The sequence below is a fragment of the Xenopus laevis genome, chromosome 4S (assembly GCF_017654675.1).
Source record: "Xenopus laevis strain J_2021 chromosome 4S, Xenopus_laevis_v10.1, whole genome shotgun sequence".
In the NCBI taxonomy this organism is placed as follows: domain Eukaryota; kingdom Metazoa; phylum Chordata; class Amphibia; order Anura; family Pipidae; genus Xenopus; species Xenopus laevis.
The window spans coordinates 111126384-111142761 of NC_054378.1; the positions used below are offsets into that span (position 1 = coordinate 111126384).

At 41.9% G+C, this 16378-nt stretch overlaps 1 protein-coding gene across 8 annotated transcripts in view; it reads right to left on the reverse strand.

The window, feature by feature from the left end:
- The window catches only part of tmcc1.S (transmembrane and coiled-coil domain family 1 S homeolog), a 110316-nt gene that overhangs the window by 14281 nt on the left and 79657 nt on the right, over positions 1 to 16378 (reverse strand). Inside the window, exon 1 of one of the 8 annotated variants that reach the window (XM_018261369.2) lies at positions 8382 to 8646. The exons of 4 other annotated variants lie outside the window; for them this stretch is intronic. The gene's annotated coding sequence lies outside the window, so the exon portion shown is untranslated. Of the gene's footprint in view, positions 1 to 4240; positions 4734 to 8381; positions 8647 to 16378 lie in introns of those variants that run through there. 3 more of the 8 variants (XM_018261367.2, XM_018261370.2, XM_041561712.1) reach the window with 3 other exon arrangements.

Consider the following 16378-nt stretch of genomic DNA (forward strand, 5'->3'; position numbering starts at 1 on the left):
GTGGGCCCCGGGCCCCCCAGTCCGACCCTGAATTGAATGACATATTAAAGAATCTTACCAAACTGGAATATATATTTACATAAATCTTGCCCTTTTACATCTCTTGCCTTGAACCACCATTTCGTGATTCTATCTGTGCTGCCTCAGAGATCACCTGACCAGAAATACTACAACACTAACTTAACAGGAAGAAGTGAGGAAGCAAAAGGCAGAACTCTGTCTGTTAATTGGCTCATGTGACCTTACATGTGGTTTGTATGTGTACACAGTGAATCGTACGATCTTAGGGGGCGGCCCTTATTTTTTAAAATGGCAATTTTCTATTTATGATTACCCAATGGCACATACTACTAAAAAAGTATATTATTATGATAATGGTTCATTTACATGAAGCAGGGTTTTACACATGAGCTGTTTTACTCAGTATCTTTTAATATAGACCTACATTGTTTGGGGGGTATAGTTTTCCTTTAAACCATTTGGAAGCGGACACACACAGGCTGAATGAATCCCTGAATTGCAAGGGCTACTCTGCATTATTCAGTACTGGGCCTAACCAACCCTCCATGCACAGGTCTGCCCAAGGGAAGGTTGATCAAATGACAATTGTGCATGAAATAAACGTTGAGCCAATTATTATTATTATTTGATTTGTGTTTACAGTAAACATTCAGTAAATGGTTGTTGATGGGAAAGCAATTGTTTCTTTGTTGGGGGCATACACTTTCCTTTGCTTTCTTAAAGGACAACAGTATGGGAATTCTCTCCCACAGTCTGTCCAATTTTCTCCAAGCCTTTCTACATTCAAAAGATCTCTTTAAACACACTTATTTAGAGAAGCCTACACTCACTCTGCTTAACTGCCAAATGCAATACAGGTATAGGATCCCTTATCCGGAAACCCGATATCCAGAAAGCTCCGAATTACGGAATGGCTGTCTCCCATAGACTCCATTTTATCCAAATAGTCCAAATTTTTAAAAATGATTTTCTTTTTCTCCGTAATAATAAAACACTACCTTGTACTTGATCCCAACTAAGATACAATTAATCCTTATTGGAAGCACAACCAGCCTATTGGGTTTATTTAATGTTTAAATTAATTTCTAGTAGACTTAAGGCATGAAGACCCGAATTACGGAAAGATCCGTTATCCGGAAAACCCCAGGTCCCGAGCATTCTGGATAACAGGTCCCATACCTGTACCACATAATACATCTATCACCCACTTCTGATCTTGTCCACTCCTACACCTTGTGGAACATTCACTAAGATTCGTAGTTTCGCCAGCGCTCCGCAAATTCACTAAAATCCGAAGTTGCGTTCAGGGGTCACGTAAGGTTGCGAAGTTGCGCTAGCGTTGATTCGCTAAGCGAAGCGAAGTTACGCTAGCGATGGTTAATTTGCATATGGCGCCAAATTCAAATTTCAACGGAGGAATATGTAGCAGCACTACAAAAGCCTGGGAAACCTTTAAAACGTCAAATACATTTTTTATTTTGCCCTACACATGTGCCCACTGTATAGTTAAGGTGCCATGAGTTAGGAAATGTAGGGGGGAAGGAGGGGAGCCCCAAAAATTTTTCAATCTTTTTCAGCCTATCACCCATAATATAGTAAAAAACGCCAGCGTTTTTTGGGACTTGGAAAAATTTTTAACTTTTTTTGAAGAAATCCCTATCTACTCTATTGCACTTCGCCTGGTCTGAGGTGGCGAAGGAAGTCTAGCGTAAAAGGTAGCGTTCAGAAAAATGCGCGCGTTAGTGAATTTGCGTAGTTACGTCCGTTGCGAAAATTCACAAGGCGTAAGGGTGCGAAGTTACGCCAGCGTTCGTTAGTGAATTTGCGAAGTAACGAAAATGCCCAACGCTAGCGAATTGACGCTGGCGTTAGGCGCTTCGGCGCATAGTGAATTTGCCCCCTTGTGTCTTATTCCCTTCCTTTTAGATTGTAAGCTCTTTTGCACAGGGCCTTCCTCACCTTTTGTACCAGTATTGGTTGTGATGTATGTAACTCCATATTTTCTCTGTATGTAATTCATGTGATTTAGTTGTATAAACACATTTACTATAAAGCGATGCGCAATATGTTGGCGCTGTATAAATACATGTTAATAATAATAATAAATGGATGCAACAAGTCGCAACAGCTCGCTGCTGAGTCTGGCGCAGTCATGTGTGTCATATAACTGGGCTTGCAAGAACCAATTCGGAAATCAAAATAGGATTATGGAGGCTGTTTACCGTATTAGTGCCCTAGACCACCAATAAGATTTCCATACAGCGTTCCTCCCCACTTGAGGTGTTTATGGTAAATCCCAGCAATGCTTCTAGTACTTATAGGGCTGAGCAGAGGGACCTGAGACTTTCCATTCTCGCCTCTTTCTATGGGGTCTTTGTGTTCCTGGAGGTACAGGAATCAACATATTTTCTGCCGGGCTCGAATCCTATTATCCATTGTGGAGGGAGTACAATTCTTGAGATTTGGGGTTTAATCCCGTTACACAATGTGTCAGGTGACCATGTCCCTAGCAATGCGTCCATTCATGGGGTATAATGCCGTTAGACAAAGGGCAAGTCCTGGGGCTACTGGAGTGAACCAAATGGTACTGGTGGGGGTTCTAATCCCTTTGCTATACAGTGTGTAGGGGAGGATAAGGCACATTGCTGGGGGTTTATATTACAAGGCTCTTGTTGCAGAAGTGGGTGAAAGTTTAACCAACACTGACCCCTCTGCTTGGGATTTCTTGAAGAGTTGATTTTAGTCTAGCCTGTGGATCTCTGTGTGCCTGCCAGTCTGCCCTTCCTTTTGTGCAAACCTGCTTCTTTCAGCATTTTTCTCCCTGATAAGCGTTTGGAGTGTACTCCAGCGATGCCTTGACAATATACTCCAGAGCTTGCCAATAAAGACTGGCATCCAGCTGATGTTCTAGTACAGCTCAGCCATTGCCCCAGTGTTTCTGTGAGGATTCTGAGAGCTGTAGTTCAGCTACAACCTGCAGCATTGTGTATGTGTGTGTGTGCAGAATGCTATGAGCACTCAGTGAAAGAAAGCATGTTTTGTTAACACGCAGAAGGCAAATAAAAACTTTTACATAGGGCTTGTCTTCCTTTGAAAAGCAAAGTGTATGTCTATGTCATGCGGAATGAAAAGAACTTCTCTCCCCTGTGCCCCACTCCAAAAAAAACTTTAAGACATCTCTTAATGGTCCCACCTATTTATATAAATCTCTGTATAAAAGAGAGATATTTTCCTAGTTATCCACATTCATTGGTATTAAAGGGGTTGTTCACCTTCCAACATGTTTTTCAGTTCAGTTGTTTTCACATATTTCACCAGAAATTAAATACTTTTTTCAGTTACTTTCTATAAGTGACCATTTAGGGCAGAGGCACAATGGCAAATTCGACAAAACTCCTCTTCTTCGGGGCGACTAATCTCCCCAAATTGCCTTCCCGCTGGATAGAATGAAAATCGCCTGTGGTATGGCACTCAGAGCGCTTCGTTTTCCAAAGTCGCCCGAAGTTTCCGCGTGAGGCAATTCAATTAGTTGCCCTGAAGAAGAGGAGATTTCTTGTCGGGCAACTAATCTCCCCAAATCTGCCCGTGTCTCTCTGCCCTTAGTTTAATTTTTTTTATCATTCTCAAATTTTTCGGCTCTGGGGGGGGGTCGCCGACTCTTAAACTGTTCTAAATTGATACATTTAGTTGATACATTTGTTATCTTTGTCCTGGCTGAGCAGAATCCCAGAGTTTCATTAAAGGCAGCTGTTAGGGTCAGGGCACACAGTCAGATTCAGGGAGATTAGTCGCCCAACGACAAATATCCTCTTCTTTGGGGAGACTAATTTCCCTGAACTGCCTCCCCCGCCTTCCCGTCGGCTAAAATGTAAATTGCCGGCTGGATGGCACTCGTAGCTATTCGTTTTCTGAAAGTCGCCCGAAGTTGCATCATGAGGAAACTAAAGGCGGCTTTGGAAAACGAATGGCGTCGAGTGCTTTCCCACTGCCGATTTACATTTTAGCCAGTGGGAATTGCAGGGGAGGCAGTTCGGGGAGATTAGTTGCCCCGAAGAAGAGGAGATTTGTCGTTGGGCGACTAATCTCCCTGAATCTGGTGGAATCACTGTTCTACACTGAAGAGGCTGCTCAGCACTTGCCCAGGAGCCCTATAAACACCGTATCATCTTTTAGGCATTGAAATGGTTACAGTTATTAGCAGCCAGACCCACATACTCACCGCAGGATGTCAGTGAAGCACCGAATAAATCTAAAACACTTTCACTTCTATTCCAACAACAACTAGAAAGACTGAAAAGTAATTTTCCCTTTCCAGATCCACACAGACTTCTTATGTGTGCTGTCCATTGCCCAGGGCAGGAAAGGGACACAAAGGAGACCGAAACTGGCCTGGCAGGCAGAGGGTTAAAAGAAACCGGCATTCTCATGACATCATCCAAGAGTGAAAGTGTGATAGTGAGACGGCTCATGTTCACGGCATCACAACAATGACAGGGAGGAGGGACAAGGGTTCCTAGCAAGAAAGACTCACGGAAGCGTTTGAGACCTCGCCCTTCCAGCTCACGCTTCAGAGCCGCCGGCAAACAAGTGATCCTGTAAAAACATCCTGGGAGTCAGGACACACGGCTTCCAGCCTGATACAACGTCACATCGTATTCCATTCTCACCTTTGCACTTCCCAATGGGACATATATGGGATCCCAGGGATCGTATGATATAGAAAGTGACATTTTGGTTTTCATTTTTTATTATTGACGGTTTTTGAGTTATTTAGCTTTTTATTCAGCAGTTCTTCAATTTGCATTTTAAGCAATCTAACTACTGAGTGCAAATTGAGACTCTTTTTTTTTTCATATACAATATAGTTAATCCTTTTTGGATTTATTTAATGTTTACATGATTTTCTAGCAGATTTAAGGGACGAAGATCCAAATTACGGAAAGATCCATTATCCGGAAACCCTGAGGTCCCGAGTATTCTGAATAACAGGTCCCACACCTGTAGTTACAAGTTATGTGGTGGTTAAGGATGGTGAGATTTGAATTTCAGAAGAGCATCATTGGCATTGTCATTAGGTGCCACAGTGTGTGGGGGATGGTAAGTTTCTATTGGGTGAGCTCATACCTACTTCCTCTGGATAAGATTGCAGCAGTCTGGACTTGTTTTATGGCAGCACTCTCTATAAACAGGCTTCAGGTGGCAATACAGGTGTTTTATTGTTTACATTAGGACGCGGAGATAAGGAGAGAGCATTGCCTGGCAGAATGGGACAGATAAGAACTAACCAAAGCAAATCATACATTGGCAGCAGCAATGCAAACATATGCATTCTGTTGGATGAATCTAAGGATTTCATTTGCAGTGGAAAAAAAAAACCCTTAAAGGGGAACTCCACATAACTTAAGCTTTTTGAAAAGTAAACATAAATTCAAGCAACTTTGCAATATACATCAATTAAAAAATATGCAGACTTTTCATGATTTTTAATGGTTTCTGACAGTTCCCTAAGCCTAGCCCCTGCTCTCCTGCGAATCTGTATCCCCCAAACCCCACAATTCTCTGCACACATGATTTCAATAAGGAAAGGAACATCACAGTGCAATGCATAGTGGGTTGTGTAATTCCTGCATGCTGTCTGTAAGGGTCAGGGCACACGAGCAGATTCGGGGAGATTAGTCACCCCAGCGACAAATCGCCTCTTCTTCAAGGCGACAATCTCCACGAACTGCCTTCCCCCTGCCCTCCGCCAGTTAAAATGAAAATCGCATGCGGCAAATCACACGCGCCACTTCGTTTTACGAAGTCGCCCAAAGTTTCCTCATGAGGCAACTTCGGCAGGTTTTAGGTGGCAAATATTCCAATAAGGATTGCTTCCATGGTCGAGGTGTGTTAAATCTCACTTTCTAATTTACAATCGAATAGGGGAATAAAATTTGAATGTGTGAATTCTTAAAGGGATACCGTAATGGGAAAAAAAAATTTTTTCCAAAATGAATCAGTTAATAGTGCTGCTCCAGCAGAATTCTGCACTGAAATCCATTTCTCAAAAGAGCAAACAGATTTTTTTATATTCAATTTTGAAATCTGACATGGGGCTAGACATATTGTCAATTTCCCAGCTGCCCCAAGTCATTAACTGATTCATTTTGAAATTTTTTTTTTCCCATGACAGTATCCCTTTAAAGGCTTCCCTGCTTGCTTTACTACAGCTCCTCAATAAAGGGTAAGTTAGCATGGTATTACGGCTTTATGAATTTAGATGACAGGGCTAGACAGATAGCCCATTTCTTTCTTTTGTTTTCATTATAGTCAAAGGGGTTGTTCACCTTCAAACACTTTTTTTCAGTTCAGTTGGTTTCAGCTTGTTCACCAGAAATAAAGACTTTTTCCAATTACTTTCTGTTTTCTATTTGTGACCGTTTTTCTAATATTGAAGTGTAAAGTTTCATTTTTCACCTTCTGAACTAGCTCTGGGAAGGGGGGGGGGTCGTCGACTGTTTTAAATGATCTAAATTGATACATTTAGTTGATACATTTCTTATCTTTGTCCCTGCTGAGCAGAATCCCTGAGTTTCATTACAGGCAGCTGTTAGAATTGATACAACAGTTGCTAATATTCCACAGATGCTGCTGAGAAATGTATCAACTAATTGTATCAACTAAATGCAGCAAATTGTAACCGTTCAGAATCTGCTCCTGGATCGCTGAGCTGCCAGATTGAACCACCAGAGACACGAACATTCAACTTTAAACTTTGATTTTGGGAAACCGGTAAAAAATTGATGAAAAGCAACTGAAAAAAGTATTTGGTGAACAATCTGAAAACAACTGAATTGAAAAAAAGTGTTTGGAAGGCGAATAGCCCCTTTAATGAAAGGTGGAACATTCGGTTTCAGGTAACAATTGCGCCATTTACTATACAAATTGTGCTGTAAATGACAGCTGGGAATCGTGAGTCGCTATCCCTATCCACACACTAGAGGAAGCTGGGAGTTGCAGACATGTCTGGACAGATATTCAAAAAGGCCCTGGCACACGTAGACCACAATAGCTCTCCCCACAGGTCTAACAAAATAGTGATAGTCCATTGAACCTTATGGCAGCCCCTTGACATTGGCCAGTCCGGCCCTATTTGTAGATCATGGCAGCTGGATGACTGAATTTTATATCCCAGGTTCAGGCAGTCACCAGAGCTATAAACACATTAGACTAGGATGTTTCCATGGTTACCAATAATATGCCAGATTCCCAGAAGCTATAAAGTAACAATTTTCTGCACAAGAATGTGAATAAATAGCGAGAGAACATAAAAAGTCCTGATAACAAAGTAAAGAATATATATGTCTTTCCCATTCATGCAGGGCCATTATCCCACAGATACAACATGTAAACATGTTAATAATAACTATAATAATAATATACTTGCAGCCTATGACTGACACATTAGAAATATATACCGACCCCTGTAGGTGTTACCATCCCTTGCGACATTGCTTTTTGTAGATCAAGGTTTCCAACATCATAGCTGTAAAATGAACCCCCCCCCAAAAAAAACCCCCCAGAGATGCAAGGAGTTACCATTCACAAAAGAGTGGGACATGGGCCTAGAGCAGTGATCCCCAACCAGTAGCTCATGAGCAACATGTTGCTCTCCAACCCCTTGGATGTTGCTCCCAGTGGCCTCAAAGCAGGTGCTTATTTTTGAATTCCAGGCTTGGAAGAAAGTTTTGGTTGCATAAAACCCAAGGGTCCTGCAAAACAGAGCCTCAATGTAGGTTGACAATCCACATAGGGGCTACCAAATGGCCAATCACAGCACTTATTTGGCACCCCAAGAACATTTTTCATGCTAGTGTTGCTCCCCAACTCCTTTTACTTCTGAATGTTGCTCACGGGTTCAAAAGGTTGGGGATCCCTGGCTTAGAGGTACAACATCATCTGGGTGCATAAGAATAGTACAATCCAGAGCATGGCCTAATTTTCTTCCTTACAGTCACCCCACTCTTTATCCTTCTGCAACATGATGAAACAAATTTATATTGTAGTTCAGAAGTGCCCATACTTTACTAATGCAAGGTCTACTTTTAGTGATGTTGTCCCATTATGATCTACATCCATAAAAGCATTGTCAGCATTCTGTCCCATGGAAAATATGACTTAAATACTGATTTATGGAAAAATGTATATTTCTATATTTAACAGACAACTATTTCTTATGTAACCTTAACACGATCGATCATTTGGGCTCCCCTGTTGTAAGCACTATGGAGCTCTGGAGGGTTCAGAAGAACCTTGCTGCATGGCACCTATATATCTGCTGTATGTTATATCACAACACAGAATAAAACAAGTGAACTTACCAAAGACTGACGTGGGCAGGGAAAGTAATCACACAAGGTCCCAACTGGAGTCAGGAATATTGAACCAGTTGCCACAGCACTATTGGGCTATATAATAAGTCAGACCGTACAACCCCTGAATATAAGCCTCCGTACTGAATAAGGAAACGGATTCATCTTGTGGATTGTGCCTGTGAACATTCCCCTAATGAGGATGTGGAATCAATGCAATAATGCATCTGTAGCGGATTCTACTGCACCTGATCTCATTTCCTGCTGTGTATTGTCATTAAATGTTTATGGGACTCAGACACAGCCTTAAAGTGGCAACTTGGCTACTGAGTCACAAGCAGTATCACACAAGCCCTCCCAGTGATTGTTTGCTAATGAGACGTGGGGATTGGTTCCTATTGTATAAACAATGAGCTCAACAAAGCAAACAGGAATGACATCTGTGTTTATCTGTTTGCATTTCTGGGGGCAAGTGCTTCTGTTTGTCTGCTATGCAAATCAGTGAGGCTACTCGGCTGCTGATGGCCGGTAGAGATGCCATTTATAATATGAGTATTGCATGTGTGTTGTTGCTTCAGATTGCTATGGTTGAGTCATGTAGTGAAACAGTATATACACAATAAAAATAGAAATACACAGGTCACTTGAGTTTCGTTGGCCATAGACGCAAAGATCCGATTGTACGAATCATCGTACGATCGGACTTCCCCATCTCCCGACCTGCCACTAACCATTCAGATCAAAGTCTGTCAAAGCTGGTGACAGCCTCCCACTGAAAATTGTATGATCGTCAATACACGCAGAGATATTATCGGCAGCCGACAGAAATTTTCTAACCTGTCCGATCGACCAAACGATCGATCTCCGCCGGGCGAAAAATGTCGGAACTCTCCACACACGGTCCGACAATCGTACGAATCCTCGATGCGTACGATCAGATCTTTGCATCTATGGCCTGCTTTACACTCACCGGGTAAAGGAAGAGGTGCCCCACCCCGTTTTATCCCCATGATCCACACTTGAGGGTAAGGTCACACTGGGAGATTCGGGGAGATTTAGTTGCACGGTGACTAATCGCTTCTTCTTTGGGGCCGGCTAACCTCCCAAACTGCTTCCCCCTGTCTTCCGCCAGCTACAATGAAAAATCACCTGCGGCATGGCACTTCTTCGTGTGGCGACTTCGGAAAATGAAGCACTGCGAGTGCCATGCCGCAGGCGGAAGACAGGGGGAAGCAGTTCAGGGAGATTAGTCGCCCCAAAGAAGAGGCGATTAGTCGCCGGCGACAATCTCCCCGAATCTCCCTGTGTGACCTGGAAACAAGTGTGGTTATCACACAAGGCTTCACTTTTAGGGCAAAGACACACATGGAGATTCAGGAGAAATCGCTTCTTCATCGGGCGACTAATCTCCCCGAACTGCCTTCCCGCTGGTTAGAATCAAAATTGACGGTGGAATGGCACTCCGAGCACTTCGTTTTCCGAAGTTGCCTCACAAAGAAACTTCAGAAAACGAAGTGCCACTTTCCCCCCGAATATCCCCGAATCTCCACGTGTGTCTCTGTCCTTGAGATTAAACAGTACATCAAATTGCAACACACGGAATTCAATTTATTTAGTCTCATGTCAGCATTATAGTGAGCAATATGTGGGCCAGACAGGTCTTACTCTAAAAGAAAGAGCTTGTGAACATATTAACAATATAAGACATAATATGGGCACCAAAGTGGTCAAACATTTCCATACATGCTGTTCAAATAATCTTGAATATTTTTGAATATGTGGTATAGAGAGAGTGTCCCTGCATCTGAGAGGGGGAGATCTAACTAAAAGGCTACTTCATCTAGAACCAAATGGATCTCTAGTTTGGCTACTAGATATCCTTTAGGTATAAATAATGAATACGCTGTAAGTTCTATTTTTAATTGTATATTTAATTTTCTTGAATTGTTATGTATTTCTATTCTGGTTGTTTAACACAGTGGTTTGGGGTTTGTTGATTTGTTTATAAAGTTTCTGTTGTTCTGATTTGTCCTCTTTAAAGTACTCAATATGGCTACCAAGCCTCCATTTGGGGGAATGTTCACCCTTCTGATGCCTTGCCCACAACTACCACTAATGGTTCCCAGTAATTGCTACTGAGACAGGCAGTCTTTATGCCTATTGGCTCTCCTCTCTTGAAATATGTTGTGTGGTAGGTAATACTTCAGCCTATGATTAAGTATCTGTTAGATAGGAAATGCGTAAAGCTGCGTTCTTATGTACCAATAAATTCCGTAATTTTACATCTGTACGGTTTAGTATACACACAATGCCCAGTGCCAGCCTAATTCCCTCAGTCCTGGGACAAAAAGCCTAATGTCTAGAGGCCCAAACAAACTTCATGCTCCCAACAAATGTCGGAGACTGGTAGTACTTTATTATAAAGTGCCAGTCTCCTCTAGTTTTGCATTTTTAAAATGGTTGTTCACCTCTGAGTTCACTTTTAGTGTGATGTTGAGAACGACATTTTGAGACAATTTGCAATTGATTTTCAATATTTATTATTTGTGGTTTTTGAATTTTTTAGCTTGCAATTTCAGCAATCTGGTTGCCAGGGTCCAAATATCTCTAGCAACCATGCATTGATTTGAATAAGACACTGGAATATGAATAAGAGAGGGTCAAATAGAAAGACGAGTAATAAAAAGTAGTAATTACATTACATTTGTAGCCTTACAAAGCATTTGTTTTTTAGATGGGGGTCACTGACCCCCATTTGAAAGCTGGTCAAGAGTCAGAAGAAGAAGAATGCATATGATTAGAAAACTATAAAAATTAATGAAGATCAATTGAAACGTTGCTCAGAATTGGTCAATTGGTCATTCTATAACGCAGTAAAGTTAACTTAAAGGGGTTGTTCAACTTTCAGTTAACTTTAAGTATGTTATAGAATGGCCCATTCTAAGCAATTTCTCAATTGGTCTTCATTATTTATTTTCTTATAGTTTGTTAGTTTTTTGTAATTTTTTTTGGACTCTTTCCAGCTTTCAAATGGGGTCACTGACCCCATCTAAAAAACAAATGCTCTGAGAGACTACAAATTTAAAGTTATTGCTACTTTTTATTAATACTCATCTTTCTAGTCAGACCTTTTCCTGTTCATATTCCAGTCTCTTATTCAAATCAGTGCTTGATTGCCAGGGTATTTTAGACCCTAGCAACCCGATTGCTGAAATTAATCAATACATAGTTGCTAGGTTAATTTGGATCCTAGCAACCAGATTGCCAAAATATCAAACTGGAGAGCTACTGAATAAAAAGCGAAATAACTATAAAAAACTACAAATAATAAAAAATGAAAACAAACTGCAAATTGTCTCATATCTTTCTCTACGTCATACCAAAAGTTAACTTAAAGTGATACTGACACTTAAAAAGTAAATTTTAATATATGAATGTACATTAAAAGTTACCTATAGGTCATGATCGTTTTTATACTGCTTGCCTCTGCGCTAACCGCAATAGGAAAGTGCTATCTAGTTATGATTAGAAAAAGAAAAAATGGCAAGTCGGGTAAAATCTGAGATTTCCAACAAGCAAAATCTGTGGAATCTAGATAGTAATCGATCTCTGCATCTTCTTGCAGCGTGCAATTACTACATAATGCCAGAAGATGGCAGGCCAGAGCTACGGGTGAGAACGCTAACGTTGAAAAGCAGAACCATGGGGTGGGTTCAAAATGAATTGAAATGGACCCCCTTAAAATCATCGTTACCACCTTTTGAAGAAAGAAGTGCCACAATGGCATTGCAGTTGCAGTTCTGCAGCAGAAAATACCTTTATTATTCAACAATAATAGCAGCCTCTGCCCTTCCTGTCACCCACTGATAAGACTACTGACTAAACCAGTTCAGGCATCAGCTGATGAGAAAGAGGCTTGTGGCAGGAAACCACAGACATATAAATATGTCTATGCAAGCATCCCCAGTGTGCCGAAGGGTACCAGCAATGTGCCGGAAGCAGAATTAAAAGGCTAAACCTGCATCCCTGTTCTGTCTTGCATAAAAAAGTGCATTAACTCAAAGGATAAAATCATAATTATGCCTCTTTATAGGTCCCTGGTAAGGCCTCATCTGGAGTATGCAGTTCAGTTTTGGACTCCAGTTTAATAAGGATATAAATGAGCTGGAGAGAGTGCAGAGACTAAGTGCAACTAAACTGGTTAGAGGGATGGAAGACTTAAATTAGGGTAGACTGTCAAGGTCGGGGATTGCAAGAGGAAATGATTAGTCTTTACAAGTTGATTTTGTTAATTAGCTGTGTATTTCTAGGCAGTGTCATTCTGTGGCTACTAAAGCAAATAAAGTTCTGTCTTGCATAAAAAAGGGCATTAACTCAAGGAATGAAAACATAATTATGCCTCTTTATAGGTCCCTGGTGAAGCCTCATCTGGAGTATGCAGTGCAGTTTTGGACTCCAGTCCTTAAGAAGGATATAATTGAGCTGGAGAGAGTGCAACTAAACTGGTTAGATCAGGGGTCCCCAACCTTTTTTTACTCGTGAGCCACATTCAAATGTAAAGTGAGTTGGGGAGCGACATAAGCATGAGACAAATCCCTGGGGTGCCAAATAAGGGGTGTAATTGACTATTTGGTAGTCCTATCTGAATTGACAGCCTACGGAATGTTCTGTTTGGTCATAAACCTGGTTTTATGAAACCAAAACTTGCCACCAATCCAGGAATTAAAAAATAATCACCTGCTTTGTGGCCACTGGGAGCAACATCGAAGGGGTTGGTGAGCAACATGTTGTTCACGAGCCACTGGTTGGGGATCACTGGGTTAGAGGGATAGAAGACTTAAATTATGAAAAGCACTGCGTATCTTGACAGCCAGGGGCGATTCTTGCTATAATGCCACCTGAGGCGGCCTTCTTTCGCCGCCCCCTTCCCTCCTCCCGGCACTAACCTTTATAGCGCCGGAGAGGGCAGGGGCGGTCCGCGACGATTAGTGCAGAGAGCGCAATAGCGCTCTCTGCGCTAGAAGAGCTGAATTTCCGGTTTGAAAACCGGAAATTTGGCTCTTAGTTACCAGGAGCGGCATCAACTCGCCTCATTGGTGGAGCGCCCCTGTTGACAGCGCTATATAAATAAATGATGATGATGATGAGGGGAGACTGTCAAGGTTGGGGTTGTTTTCTCTGGAAAAAAAGGCGCTTGCGAGGGGACATGATTACACTTTATACATTAGAGGACATTATAGACAAACAGCAGGGGACCTTTTTACCCATAAAGTGGATCACCGTACCAGAGGCCTCCCCTTTAGACTATAAGAAAAGAACTTTCATTTGAAGCAACGTAGGTGGTTCTTCACAGTCAGGACAGTGAGGTTGTGGAATGCACTGCCGGGTGATGTTGTGATGCTGATTCAGTTAATGACTATAAGAATGGCTTGGATGATTTCTTGGACAGACATAATATCAAAGGCTATTGTGATACTAAACTCTATAGTTAGTATAGATATGGGTATATAGAATTTATGTGAAAGTAGGGAGGGGTGTGTGTATGGATGCTGAGTTTTTATTTGGAGGGGTTCAACTTGATAGACTAGGTTTCAACCAGATTTACCTATGTAACTATGAAAGTATAAAATTCTTTGGAGGTCACTCAATAAAGGCAATCTTCCACCAGGCAATTAAATCAAAGTGAAAAAAAGTTTATTGTGTCTTACACATTTCATGTTACAAACACTTAATCAGAGGCAAGTGTTTGTAACGCGAAACACATAAGGTTGTGGACACAATAAACAGTTTTTTTCACTTTGAATTAATTGCCTGGTGGAAGATTGCCTTTATTGAGTGCCTGCTCCAAAGAATATTCAGTTCGCTCCCCGTTCTGAGGGCTCAGGAGGGTGCACCTGGGCCTCTTCTTCTATGTGGCAAGTAATCACTTACAATTTGGAGACCCTATCCTCAGATTTATTATAATATGTAACTATGTAACTAATTCAAGCACAAATATAGAGCATAAGGGACAGGGCTGGCATTAACCATACACACCTGGACTTTTCATAAAAGTTCACACTTTAAAAGAGATGGCTCCCAAAAACTGGTTTTGCCCAATTAAAAGCAAATGTAATTTTAAGCAACTTTCCAAAATAATTTTATTAGAACATGGGCAGTCGTTTTTAAGTATCCCTTTCTGTTCCCTGGTTCTGACTCCTGTAACAATGTAGCACTCAGCAGTGTGAATCAGCTAGCTTCTGCAACTTTTGTTTCAGGAGTCACAAGCAGGAGGTCTGAGATAAGAGTCTGCTTTGCAGCTCTCTTGGTGTCCACTGATTGGTTACCAGACAGTGGCTTGAGGGGGGCCACAGTGCTTTTGAATCTGAGCTGAATGCTAAGGATCAATTGCAAACTCACTGAACAGTTATGTCCCATGTGGCCCCCCTTCAAGTCGCTGACTAACTCAGAGTTAGAGAGCTGAAAAGCAGGAAGTAGTGTTTTGTTCTGTTCTGTTAGACATCCAGTCACTCCCGTCTTTATAGATGACATTTTTTGCTAACTATATTAGAGAAATTTTGTTTTGTATCTATTTACCCAGTTTTATTTTTAAACTGAACTGTTCCTTTAAAACTGCTTGCTGAACTGTTTAAGCCCAATCGAGCCTGATATCTGCCAGTGAGTGGCACTAGGTGAACCCAAAGTTCTGATCAGAGTCTACTTTGGAGGAAACAGGTTGAAACAATCAGATATGCTGTAAAATCGTTGCCATTGAGAGTAATTAAACTATATTCAAGGATTAGCGTGTAGATAATGTGAGATAATATTCAGATGAAATAGAACTTTCCCTTTAACACAGCCCTTTGTACTAGTGACCTGATAAGTGCCAGTTGGTGTGCCATGCTGAGAGTGGGCGGCACAGATATGGAACCCTGCCATGCTATGGAGGGAGCAGGAGGGACCACACCACACTGTATGAGTTAAGGTGGCCATACGGGGGCCGATAAAAGCTGCCGACAGACCGAGTCGGCAGCTTATTGGCCCGTGTATGGGGGCACCCGACTGCTTCCACGATCGAGATCTGGGCGAAAGTCGGCCAGATCTCAATCTGATGGGATTAAAAATCCCGTCGGATCGTGGCCGTATCTGTTCGTTGATGCGGTCCCACGATCCGACCGCCCGCTTGCGAACGCTAGGATCCGATCGTTGGGCCCTAGGGCCCACGATCGGATCAGCCCGATATTGCCCACCTCAAGGTGGGCATATCGGAGGGAGATCCGCTCGTTTGGCGACATCGCCAAACGAGCGGATCTATCCATGTATGGCCACCTTTAGGGTGCCAGTGCCACCCCAGTGTAGCAGAGTGACCAGTACGGGTATGGGATCCATTATCTGGAAACTTGGTATCCAGAAAACTCTGAATAACAGAAAGGCTGTCTGCCATAGACTCCATTATAATTAAATACATTTAAAAACAATTTTCCTTTTCTCTGTAATAACGAATCAGTAGCTTGTACTTGAGCCCAACTAAGATATAATTCATCTTTATTGAAGGCTAAACCAGCCTATTGTGTTTAATTGTTGTTTAAATGATTTTCTAGTAGACTTAAGGTATGAAGATCCGTTATCTGGAAAACCCAGGCCCGAGCGTTCTGGATAACAGGTGCCACTCCTGTAGTAGCAAGGACATGCCCTAATCTTTTGCCCTGACAGCTGGTCGTCCTGTTGAGAAGATGCAGCCCCCCCTTATACACATGAGCTTTAAACTGGAGGAGATTACAAACTACATGTATGATAATTTGTCATCTAAAGGCACATTACATAGAATTGAACTGATTTCGTATTACAGGATTACAGCAGCCCCCAGACATAGTTGTACTACAACTCCCAGAATCCCCTGACAACCTCAGTCTGAGAGTTGCAGTGTACACAGCATGACATATGACCGGGCCAATACAGAGGGAATACACTGGAGGACAAAGATAATGCTCTTATTCTCCTTCCTGTAACATTGTGGGAAGCAGCTG